Source organism: Dipteris shenzhenensis, chromosome 9 (assembly GCF_047967505.1).
Source record: "Dipteris shenzhenensis isolate YYH24624 ecotype China chromosome 9, Dip_SZ_1.0, whole genome shotgun sequence".
In the NCBI taxonomy this organism is placed as follows: domain Eukaryota; kingdom Viridiplantae; phylum Streptophyta; class Polypodiopsida; order Gleicheniales; family Dipteridaceae; genus Dipteris; species Dipteris shenzhenensis.
Window position 1 is genome coordinate 11143477 of NC_141604.1, and position 13879 is coordinate 11157355.

The window sequence follows — 13879 nt, forward strand, 5'->3', positions numbered from 1 at the left end:
CTCTCAAACGGTTTAATTCCATCTTTGGTGCATCGTTTCTTTGTTATGTTACAATGGAGTTCACATTCAAAACAAATCAACTATAGGCTTAAGTAAACGAGAGACTATAAATGCTTTGATTTTTGATTTATCAAATGATTTTTTGACAATCACTCCATTGGTTTCTTTGAATGGGAAGTGAATCTACAAATTATGTAATGAAGAAGATGAAATCCAACTACAAGAGCAAATGCTACAAAACCCAAGCTTGCTAGCAAAAGACATTGCTTCTTTGTTTTACAAAAGTTGTTTGCAAAGTAAATATACAATTCAAGCAATTTTAAACAAAATATACAAAATCAGGAGAGTTATTCTCCAGCCTCATTCAATGTTGCACGCATCCAATTCACAAAAACAAACTTCACCATGTCAAATGACCTTTTGTGGACAAAAAAGGAAAAGGCAAAAAAACTTGTATCAATAGCAACACTATAAAAAAATATTGGATAGTCCAAGTTTTCCATGTGTATATTGTGGTTTGCTCAAATTCTTATCGAAGTTGAAGGAGCTTAAACAACGTATGGCAATATTCTTGCAAAGAAATGGAATAAATATATAAACAACTACCTCACAAAACAATTTCTTGTGTTCACTTTGCTACAAGGATGTAGCAAAAGCAAAGGTGCCCTTATTAAATAAGAAAGACCTAAGAATGTCACAAAGCAAATCCATCAATGAAACTACAACATCTCTGACCGTACTTCATATCAAAGCATTGCTTACTGGGAACTAACAAATGTCGATCGATGCTTTGCACTTGCAATAGACAATCTATTCTTCAAGCTATTTTGGATACAAACATTGAGAAGCTACTTCAATCAAACATTGGATTCTGTGGCTTCACACACCTTAGAAGTTCCATTGACTACAAGTTCCAATTGAAAAAGAACCTCTTTGCAATGTTGAGACTAGGGCCTCCATGCTTCTTTCTTCATAACAATATTTGTAGAAAAACAGCAAAAAAACTATGGCAACCACTACTCAATTGTCTCAAAAAACTAAATCCCTACCAAGCAAATGAAGATAGCAAATGAAGATTTTGGGTCAAACCTTTTCCTTCGTAATTTAATTCGCTCTGATCCAATTACAACAACACAATACTACGCACACAAATTTCAAGCATTCAAAACTTTGTTTAAAAAAACAAAACCATATTGGGTAAAGTCCAAGACTTCTTCTTCGTAACTAAATTCCAAAATCGAGGAAGCCAACATGATCACAACCTTCTTTTGGTTATTGTCCCATATCAACAAGCAGAACTTTGTCTAACTGAAACTAACCAAACATGGCATGATATGTACTATCAAAACCAAAATGTCATAGATCCCAATCAAAACAAATTCAACAAGCTAATTCAAAAGTTTCCCACAAAGTCAAGTACTACATCCACAACATTATCATCAACCAATAACTCTACATTTGTGAACATCGACAAATATGACCTTGGGATTAATATGCAAGATCAACCAAAGGCAACTCAACATCAAGACAAGTCATTGCCAAAGTACAACACAATTCCTAACAAAGAGTACTATTCCAATTTAAGGAGACTAAACAAAGAACAATGTTTAATTCTAGAAGACATCATGCTATAAAAAAGATGCAAACCAACAAAACCACATCATCTTTTTTTGATAGGCAATGCAGGGTCAAGAAAAACATTAGTTCTGCTACTCATAGTACAAGCACTTATGCGACACTATTCACACAAACAAATAACCAACGTTGACCTGCCAAAGATATTGCACTGGGAAAGTAGCATTCAACATAGGAGGCACAACAATAAATCCAGCACTACATTTGCCACTAATGGCTTCCCATTACACAAGTCTATCATCAAAAAAATTGCAAGAACTATCACAACTATCTAAAGACTTGGAACTAGTTGTGTTTGACGAGGTTTTGCTAATAGGACATAACACGCTCGTTGCAACTGACATGTGCCTAAGGGAGATCAAACACAATCATCAAAAGCCATCCGGAGGACTAGATGTTATCCTCTGTGGAGATCTATTCCAAGCTAGCCTTACAAAAGATTCATGGATATTCATGGAACAATCACCAAACTCAACATCTATGTCATCATTTTGGGAGGACAATGTTCGTCTCTATGAAATATCAACACCAATGAGACAAACAAATGTTGCATACATAGATATACTCAATCGAATAAGGAGTGGGGAACACACTACAAGACATCCCACATCTTAACACCCAATATCTCTGTCAACCAATAGACAAGCAAAACATTCCTCATTTATTCTACACAAATGCATCAAAAGACGCTCACAATGAAGAGGTTTTTGCATTGCTGCACGAGGATCCACATACCTTAAAGACAATGGACAAAAGACATAAGACATGTAGCAAAATAATAACAATTCCTAAATGTCCATCTCAAACTAGGAATGATAGTTGAAATATGCTTGGGAAACTTGGACATTCCTGATGGGTTGGTCAATGGTGCCGATGGCATATTCATCAATCATGCATAGCCACAGAACCACATGTGGTTTGGGTTTTGTTTAACAACAACGACATCGGAAGAAGAGCATGCTACAACAAATCAAATCTCTACCAAAACAACATTCTTCCCACTTGGACTCCAATACATCCAATAACAAGAGAATTTCAAATTGGTAAAAACTACTTGAACACGGTGTCGAGAAAACAATTTCCAATACAACTAGCATCCTTGCTTTTGACCCTTCCTTCATCAGGCACATGGTCTAACATAGGGGAGGAGCATTTTCCGAGCGAAATCTTCCGAGCGTCCGAGCGAAGGAAAAAAAAAGCTTCCAACTATGCAAAAATATGACAAAAATGGATCAGAAGAAAACATAGTTTCACTTAGAAATATGAAAAGTATTATAGGAATGCCTATTTTATACACGAATATTTATGTGAATCTTTGGGAATGGTGAGAACATAATGGGATGGCTTTTGAAGAAACCCACATGTAGAGTAGACTTCTCTATGAAAATTCCCTTATGATCCTTCTTACAACTTTTTACTTAATAGGGGGTGACATTGAAAAACCTCTCTCAACCTATCTTCATGAAAGGGTTTCTCCAAAGAAAACTCATTGAAGCAAGCCATCAAGGTAGTTTCGCCAGCGAAACCCCTTTGAACAAGGTCTTTCAAGGTAGTTTCGCTGGCGAAACTACCTTGGACAGCACTTTTAAAAGTGACATAACTTTCACATCCAATGTCCAAATATAGTCATTCAGCCACTCAAATTGATCGGAAAATCCCATTTGAGCACATCTATGGGGTTATATAAAACCTTGAATATATAGTATTAAATATTACATGTATTTTATGAAAGTGATATATAATCCCAAGTTAATACTTATTTACAGTAATTTAAACTTCTGTAGAAACATGTCCATAAATATCTTGTTATTAATACTATAAAAACACTTGAAAGATATTGCCATATGATATAAATGTGTTTAATAAGTAATTATTTATGTATAATATTATTATATTGAGAGTGATTATGAGGGACGTTTCTTAAATGAATTATTTTTCAATACTTTTTTAAGGTAATAACAAGGGTACAAAGGGATGTCTATGAATAAGAAGATTTATGTTATGTAAAAATGAATGAGTGACTAGTCTGTATAATTTTATGATAAAGGGATCTAGTTCTAATGAAAATAAAAGTGTAAAAACTATGCTTCCCAAAGAAATACTATTTTTAAAATCTCTTGAAAAACACGCTCGTATAAACCTACTCATAGGTTTTTGCTCGTAAAATTGACGCATCCGTCTAACATACACATCACTCTCATGAGTACGAAATCCTGAAAACCTTTTCCTTCTCAATCCAATCCAACAAAACCACATCAAAGTCGACAAAAGTGTTAAATGCGAAATAGAATGCTTGAGAAGTCAGAGGCAATGGGCTCCTCGACAAAAACACTTCTATGAAAACATGAGCGTGCAAATGTCTTTGCAATCTCTCAACACAAGATCTTTGCCTTTGCATTACGAAGACATTCTCAACGATAAAAGCCTCCAAAATGCCTCCAAGAACTACATTTAAAAAACACAAATTCGCTATCGTTGCCAAAATTCACATGCCTAGGAAACAACACTGGAGTAGGAATTGCAACATGTTTCAGAGATATTGTGTCCTTGGAAATGCAAGAATACATTGCTGACAAAAAGTCTAAATGCTTCTTAATAGTTTTCTCTACCAGGCAACTTCAACACTTTGCAATCATTAATGTGTACAACTCACCATCATCACCACATTCCACACTTACTTCTCTACTGGGATAAATTACTTCACAACATACCTCAACAAACACATACAATAATCATAGGAGACTTCAATATTCACTACAACAACTCAAGCCCGTCTACAAGACAACTATCCTTAGTCATGACAAAAAACAATTTCAAACAATTGATCCAACATCCTACAAATAATCATGGGTCCATAATTGATCCCATTTGGACAAACACCTCGAACCAAGAAATTACATTTGGGACAAACTACATTTATTGGTCCGACCACTCTCTTGTATACACCAACATAGACCTACACGAAGGGCATGCCTTTTGAATATAATTGACCTCCACACTTCAACTAATTGATGCAATTTACAAGAGTGCCATCAAGTGTGGTAGCTACAAGCAGTGGGAAAACACTTCTAGAAAATGCAACATCGCCCGTACGATAAGCACCATATAGGGATGTATGTAGAGAATGCTTGAAGAATGCATAGGTATCTAAAGGGGCATCAGATGGTTTCATGCTAGATGGACTAGTATGTAGTAACTCTAACCCATGAAAAGAATGGGTTATACTTTGCAAGAGAGCTGTGAAAATGCCCGAATATCCAAAAGTGCTTGGAGAAAGGCCCAACATAGTAACCCATCATGGGATTTCGCCAAACGTCCTCCACCCTGACTATGGCCTAACACGTGGATGCAATCCATGTCTCTCCTATTTTTTAGCCTAGGAGATTTGCAAGAAAGCAAAGCTCCCTTGTGAAATTGCACCAACAAAATTTCATGCCTTTTCATTATTTCAACGATGCAACGAGACACTCCTGTTTGAACATGGATGAGGGTGTAAGAAAACAATACAACGTCTGTGCTCAACAGATAACAGGATCTCGTATGCAAGAGAGAAAAGCCAATAGTATGGAGAATCAAAAATTTGATTACTGTAAAACTGATACAATAGATAGCGCTGCCTCCTAGCCGTGCGCTCCTCTGTGAGAAGCTTCGATGGCATGCTGGAAACAATAGAGGATGGAGGCTGGATGCTAAGGAATCAGGGTTGCTGTAGCCACTGATGATGATGGGATTCATGGGCTTGCTCTTATATAGCCACCAGTTGTAGTCGGTTAGACCCAATTGGAAGACTGACCCAATTGGCCCAAAACGACCGATTGGAGGTCGGTCCTGAAATATGCCACCGACCACACGTTAGAACCATGGCATAGAATAGAGCAACTAACCTACATATCCATTCGGCCCAGAGCCATCCGGGATCATCTGGGGCTCTAAACGAGCCCCGCAACTTGAGAGTGGGCTGCCTCGAGAAATGCTCCATCTACCCTCAGTGCGGTCAGTCATGGGATGCCTTCCCACAGTTGCATGTAGCCTAGTTGGCAGTACGCCAACTCTATCTGAAGCCGTCTAGCCATCAGGCCACACATGGACCCCATCTGGTGTCCAAACTAGGACCTACCGGATAACCGAGCTACTCAAATGCCTTCTCCTCATATGGGGGGGCTTACAAGTAGAGTTAGCTGGTTCTCGCGTAGTTACACGAGAGTGGAGCATTGATATCTATCACCCCCCCCCCAATGTCCACCCGCAAGTGAACTTACTTTTTCGGCCCAATGCCAAGTCGATGAAAATGCCTCTCCAGCAAGTCTCTTCCAAGAGCCTTCGTGAAGATGTCGACATCATTCTCTGTAGTTGGACAGTACACCAAGTCGACCTCTCCATCCATGATGAGCTCGTGTACAAAGTGATATTGAATCTCAATGTGTTTTGTATGAGCATGGAACATAGGGTTCTTTGCAATTGCCATGCAACTCTGATTGTCACATGATAATTGCGTAGGCTTGTTTTGCACTACACCCATGTCCCCTAAAATCCTCAACCACACTGCCTCACAAGAGGCAAAACATGCTGATTTATACTCAGCCTCGGTAGAAGAAAGAGCAACTGTGGGTTGCTTCTTATTGACCCATGACAGCTCCAGATCCAAGTGAGAAACAGTAACTTGTCACTGATATCCTACTATCCACGTCTCCTGCCCAATCCGAGTCACAGAATCCGATCAAGGTGTTGCCCTTGGTATAGGTGATGCCATAATCAAGTGTGCCTTTGATGTATTTCAGCACCCGCATCCCTGCCCTCCAATGGTTCTCCCGGGGCTTACTGGAAAACTTGCTTAGTACACTAGTCGCAAAACTGATGTCCGGCCGTGTGTTGCACAAGTAAATCAAACTGCCCACAAGCCTTCTGTACTTCGCTTTCGTCCACCAGTGGTGATGAATCCTCGTTTGAGAGCTTCACGTCAACCTCCATAGGAGTGCCAACTGTCTTGCACTCAGCCATGCCAAATGCCTTCAGTATCTCTCCAGCATACTTCAGCTGTGAAATGAAGATCTGTTTTGGCTCTTGCCAAACTTCAATCCCCAAACAGAAATGCATCAGTCCGAGGTCTGTCATTTCAAACTCTTCCTAGCAACTTCTTTGTCTGTGAGATCTTTTCTTCATGGTTCCCTATTATCACAAGGTCATCCACATAAAGGACCACGATCATACACCTGCCTCCTTCTCTGTAGATATACAAATTTGCATCAGATGGGCTCCTCCTGAACCCATTTTGCAGAAAGTAGGCATCAATCCGCTGGTACCATGCTCATGGGGCCTGTTTCAACCCATAAAGTGCCTTCTTTAGTTTACAGACTTTACCTTCTGAACCAGAACCGAGGATCACAAAACCTGGTGGTTGTTCCACGTATACCTCCTCCTTGAGATCTCCATCTAGAAAGGTGGATTTTACATCCATCTGAAACACGAGCCAACTTTCCTATGCTACTAAAGCCAAAACACTGCGAATTGTGGTTAGTCGAGCTGTGGGAGCAAAAGTATCCTGATAATCAAAACCATGTACCTGTGCGAATCCTTTTGCCATGAGTCGAGCCTTGTACTTATCCAACGTGCCATCGGACTTGTACTTGGTCTTGTACACCCACTTGGTGCCAATTACCTTGCGTTTTGGTGGTCGATCCACAAGGTCCCAAGTGTTGTTCTTCATTATGGAGCCATACTCTGACTGCATAGCCTCCATCCACCTATCATCACCCTGTGCCTCTTCAAGACACTTGGGTTCTTCAGCACGGATCACCTCTGTCAACAAAGCATAGTTGACCAAGTGTTCCTGCGCCCTTCTTTTCTCCTCTAATCTCTTTGACCGGCGGTGTTCGGATGGTTCCTCCTCAATGGCTGGAGGTTCTCTACCGTCCAAAAGCTACTTTATCTACTTCGGGAATGGCCGTTGCCATTGTGGTTCTGTAGGCTCTTCTTCCTCTTCTTTATCTTGAATCCTCCCAAGCACCATTGGGGGAGTTTGGTCTGCTGTTGGTGGTTGTACTGGATGGGTATCCTGGTCCTGGTTGTCTGGGAAGGAAGCATCCTCCTCCAAATGATGCAGCTGTTCTAAGAAGACCACATCGCGGCTTACTATTACCTTCTTGGTAATAGGATTATAGAGATGGTAACCCTTTGCCTCTTCACTGTAGCCCAAGAAAATACACTTCCGACTCTTCAGTTCCCATTTGGTCCTGTTAGGATCAGGGACATGCACAAAACTGTCACATCCAAAAACTCTGAAATGTGCAGTTGAAGGTTTCTTACCAGAAAAGGCCTACAGTGGAGTCATCCCATTCATAGCCTTCGTGTAGCTACGATTTAGAATGTAAACTACTTTGTTACATGCTTCAGCCCAGAAAGTCTTTGGCAAATCTTTCCCTTTCATCATAATCCTGCCCATTTCGTAAATGATGCACATCTTGCGCTCTGCTACTCCATTTTGTTGTGATGTATGTGGCGGGGGTTTCTACCTCTTGATCCCGTGACTTTTGCAGTAATTTTCGAATTCACTTGATGTGAACTCACCACCTCTGTCTGATCTCAACTTCTTCACCTTCCTCCTCGTTTCTTTCTTGACCATTACATGCCATTCTTTGAACTTACTAAAAGCCTCATCTTTAGTTTTCAGGAAGTATATCCATATCCTTCTACTGTACTCATCGATCAGCATCATGAAGTAGTAGGAACCACCCAAAGCTTCTGTCTCCATCTTTTCGCAGAGGTCCGTGTGAACGAGCTCTAGAGGAGCCTTTGCCCTGCTGGCTTCTTTAGGAAAGGGCTGCCGATGCTGCTTGCCCATCATGCAAGCTTCACATACATCGAGCAAATCTGTAATTTCTAGTAAGTCTGCAATCATTCCACTTTTATGCATCTCCTTTAAAGAACTAAGGTTTAGATGACCAAACCTCTCATGCCACAGCTTAGTGTTGCTCACATCGACTCGAGCACTAAAAGCTGAGAGTTCATAGATGTTGTTGCGCCATGTACCTTTACCAATGACCTTCCCTTGAAGATCCAAAATCTGTGCGCCATTCTTATCGAAGTGAACTTTAAGGTCTCGATCCGTGATCGCAGAAACGGACAACAAGTTCCTCTTGATATCTGGCACATAAAGAACATCGAACAACTGTTTTACAACTCCATTTGACTTGAGAGCAATCGTACCTTTTCCTTTTGTTGGACATTTTGCATCATTGCCGACTGCTACCAGGATGTCATTCCCTACCGGATGTAGAGAGGTATACCAATCCTTCCAACTGGTCATGTGGTGCGATGCACCACTGTCAATAATCCAAGGTTCATCTGCAGGTACATGAATGCCTCTATGCAAATCTCCTCAATTGCTACGAATAGCTCTACTAGTACTTCCTGTGCGATGTTGCTGGACTCTTTCTTTACTCTGTTCTTCTCATCTGCAATCTTCTTCTGGCACTCATTCTACTTGTGCCCTACCTTGTTGCAATATCCTCCCTAGGTTCAGTCTACTCACCCATTTGTGCCATAGGATTTTGAGGCCGATACCTACATTGCATCCTTGGCTCAAAGGTGTCACTAAATGCTCATAGAAGTGTACATGTAGTGCAGTAGAGCTCACCAGGAGGGTGGGTATTGGGGCACTCTGCATGACTTCTAGCATAGTCGATGATGGTGGGCCCTGCAGATCCAATGTCCCTTTGGTTTTCCTTATGGATGGGTTCACCATGTTGGGGTCATCCTACCCAAACCTCCCCATCATGCTAAAGAAGGTTTTTTGAATTGAAGATGCTATAGTGGATGGTGTAGGGGGCTAAGGTCGGGTCTTGGGAGCCATAGAAGCCCTGAGATTTGGGGTTTTACCCATTTCTTCATGGAATCCTTTGAGCTTAACATATCAGCTTGAGAGCGACCCATGTTCAGGGTGTGAGCTCATTGTACAATTCCTTGATTGAATTGACACCAAACTGGGCACTTGGTCCGATAAGATGTTGTTAGAAGCGCTATGTTCCAATTAAGGTTCAGATGCAAGCACCCTTCCAGGCCTTAGGTGCATGTAGGTTGTTCAGGATAGGTGGACACTTGCAAGCCACCCCAATTCGTGTCAAACAACGTTTCCTGCCAGCCGTTGGCTAACCCAACATGAGCTAGGTTAATAACTTAGCCTCCACTACGTTATAATATAGAGTGCACTAGGTTATATTAATTTAGCATGAGGCTATTTTTTATAGTTTTATGGTCCAGATTGAAATTTGCACTATTCTAGCCTGATTGAAAGATTATTTGGATTCATAGCCTTTCAAAAATTCCCTCTTTCATAATTTTCCCCTTGGTTCATTCAATTCACAATTTTACTTTAGCACTATAACGATGGGGGATACACACTTTGTATGCTCGATCTCATAGATGAATCTTGCATTAATTTGTTTCTGTATCTCTTCCCGTACAATCATCGAGTACCTCGGATTCCTTGGGTATGGTCTCTGCTGCACCAGTCTTATGTCATCTATCATGGGGATGGTGTGATGTACAACCTCGGGCGGCACACCCTTCATGTTGGTGTATTTTTTAGTGAAGAAATCTTGAAACTCCTACATGAGATAATAAGAGATTCCTCTTGCTCGAGTGAGATGTCATCGACTATATAGACCGGTTTAGGGTCTTTGTTGTCTGAGGTAAGGTCCACTTCCTTGACCTTAGTTGGACTGTCATACCCTTGATGCTTCCCTTCTTTTGCAATTTGCTTAAATTGCTTGACAAGTATCTTGTAGCATTGGATTGTATATGCCTTGAAGTGGTTGGGGACCCTCTGTAAATCAACCCCCTCTTCCTCTCCATCTCCCAAGATGGTTGCTTCTTTGTGAAAGAAGTCTTGGCGGTTTTGGCTTCAAGAGACTCATCCTTCTATGATGGATCTGACAAAATATGAAGAGGGGAGAGGAGAAGAGTGGAGATGAGGAGAGAGGGCACAGCTAGAGAGCACACCACAAATGACTAACTGTACACTAGAATTAGTTGAAAAAATAGAATATATACAAACCCTTTTAGGGTTAGGGTTAGGGGATCTAACCCTTTCCTTTATAGCACTCTATAAGGTTAGTGCTATGCACATATGATCACATGATGGTGCTATGCACACATGATCACATGATGTTGAGCGTGAACTCTCAACACCTTCCCTCAAGATCAACATCATGAAGTAGGCCTTCCCTCAAGATGATGATTCTGGGGAATCGAAGAAGGACTGAGCATTACATTCCATCACACCCCTTTAATGGGAATGTCCTTCCTCTGCATCAAACCAAGAGCTAGTCGGTGTTTCTCGAATAGCTCTTTACCGAGTGGTTTGGTAAAGATGTCTGCAACATTTTCTTTGCTATCACAATGCTGCAGTGTGATGTCACCAAGTAACACTCTTTCTCTGATGAAGTGCTCTCTGACATCAATGTGCTTTGTCCTGGAGTGATATACTGGATTTTTGGCCAATGCTTGAGCCGATTGATTATCACAGTATATTATTGTTGGCTTTGACTCATCAAAGTAATCTGTTTCTGACAATAGTCTTCTGAGCCATATAGCCTCACATGCACCTGTAGTGAGTGCTCTATATTCTGCTTCAGTCGAAGACAAAGAAACAGTTGGCTGTTTGTTTGACAACCATGATATAGCACCTTGACCAAGGAAAAATGCATATCCCTGTGTCGATCTCCTGGTCTCATGATCTCCAGCATAGTCACTGTCACAGTATCCATGCAACCGTGGATGACTTCCTCTGTATTCTATCCCAAATTGTCTTGTACCTCTGATGTATCTCAAGACTCTTTTGGCTGCATTCCAGTGAGACTGTTTTGGATTTGCCATAAACTGTGCTAGTGAGCTTACTGCATAACAAATATCTGGCCGTGTGATTGTCAGATATATAAGAGATCCAATGAGTTGCCTGTAGTATCTGTCATTGACTGTAGGCTTTTCTGAATCTTTAGTAAGTTTCAAACTCTGTTCCATGGGAGTGGCTGCAATCTTGCAATCTGCCATATGAAACTTCTTCAGGAGACTGTCAACATATTTGAGCTGACTCATGAATGTGCTATCTGAATCTCTCCAGAACTCAATTCCAAGACAATAGTGCATAAGTCCAAGATCTTTCATGTCGAACTCTGCAGATAAGTCTTGTTTTAGTTGTCTGATGAAGCTATCCTTGCTTCCTGTCACAATCAGATCATCTACGTACAAAAGTGCAATAGTAATATCTTCCCCTTGAACTTTGTAGTAGAGAGTATGATCTGCATTGGACTTCATGTATCCCAGATCAGCAAAATACTTGTCAATTCGGCTGTACCAACTTCTGGGTGCTTGCTTTAAGCCATAGAGACTTTTCTTGAGATGGCAAACCTTGTTCTCTTTTCCTGGTTCAACATAACCGGCTGGTTGTTGCATGTAGACATCCTCGTCTAGATAACCATTGAGAAATGCATTCTTGACATCGAGCTGATACACATTCCATTTACTGAGTGTCGCTAGTGATATCAAGAACCGTATGGAATCCATCTTTGCTACTGGAGCATAAGTCTCATCATAATCTTGGCCATATTGTTGTGCAAATCCTTTTGCAACTAATCTGGCTTTGTATCTCTGAATACTGCCATCTGGATTGTACTTCACTTTGTATACCCATTTGTTGGCTATGGCCTTCTTTCCTGGTGGAAGGTCGCATGATTCCCAAGTGTTAGTTTTATACAAAGCATCCATTTCTTCATTCATAGCAGTTTGCCATTCTGGCTTATCTACTGCGTCTTCGAAGTACACTGGCTCTTCTGTAGCCATGATGGTAGTCATAAGAGCATAGTTGGTGGTTTCCACCTGAATTGCTTTGCCTTTCTGAGCATATGTCAATCTGGCTGGTGGTCTGCTTTCCCTAGTAGACCGTCTGAGCTGCTGTGACGCTGATTGGGGTGTTGCTGGCAATTCTTGCTCTTCTTCATCAACCTGTTCTGTAGATGACTGTGAAGTCGATGCTTCTATCTCCTGTGTAGGTGAGGTTTTCCATTCTGATTCCTCATCGAAGATTACATCTCTGGAGATAATGACTTTGCAGTTGATGGGATCATACAATTTGTATGCTTTACTTTCTTCACTGTAGCCAACCATGATGCATTTGCGTGACTTCGCATCCAATTTTCTGCGATGATCATCATGGATGTATGTGGGCATATGTTATGCAACCAAATATGCGGAGATGCCCAATGTGTGGCTTGTGTCCAGTGAATGCTTCATAAGGAGTTGATGCAAAATCGTCACTAGGAAGTGACTGTGTGGTCAAATAACACTTTCGTCAGTTTTGCAGATTTGCCCTTGTGAGGCAGGAGCTGTGTTTTTTGCAGTGACAGAATATTTTGCAGTGTTCTGTAATGGCGTCTAATTCTCTTTCACAGATTGTCACTAAAAAGCTTGACAAGAACAACTTCCAAGCATGGAAGTTTAGAATGACGAATTTCCTTATGGGAAAAGGCTATTGGGAGTTCATTACAGGAAATGAAGAAGAACCAGTTCTTCCTAATGTTCCCAATCAACAGGAAATGCAGGCATTTAAAGGATGGCATGAGAGAGCCAGAAAAGTTATGTACTGGCTGTCTATTAGTATTTCAGATTCTATGATTGTGCACATTCAGGATGCAAGTACGCCAAAGGAGGCATGGGATACTTTGGCAAACAGCACAAATATGCAAGCCAGGAAAATGCAGCTCAAGCAGGAGTTGCACAATGTGCAAAGAGAAAATATGAGCATCAATGACTACCACATGAAGGTGAAGAAAATTGCAGATGCACTTGCTTCCATTGGGTCGCCAGTGGAAGATGATGATCTAGTTTTTGTGACCTTGAATGGTCTAGGAAAGGATTATGCACAGTTTCGGACATCCATTGCTGTCCGTGAAAAATTTCCTGATTTTGAGGAGTTGTTTGCTCTTTTAATTTCTGGAGCAGAGAAATGGTGGTGCATCTTCTTCAGGAGGAACTTCAAAATAAACTGTCTTCTACTCAAATGCTGGAAGAGGTAGAGGCAGAGGTAGAGGAGGCTCATCTGGAGACCGTGGTAGAAATCAGAATATGCAGCAAACTCAAGAAAACCAGTCCTTTGGAGGAGGACGTGGTAACTCTAGAGGCAGGGGGAGCCAAAGAGGTCGTGGTGGATGGAAGAGAGGCCAAAATGGAAACAGCAATGTTGAATGCTACT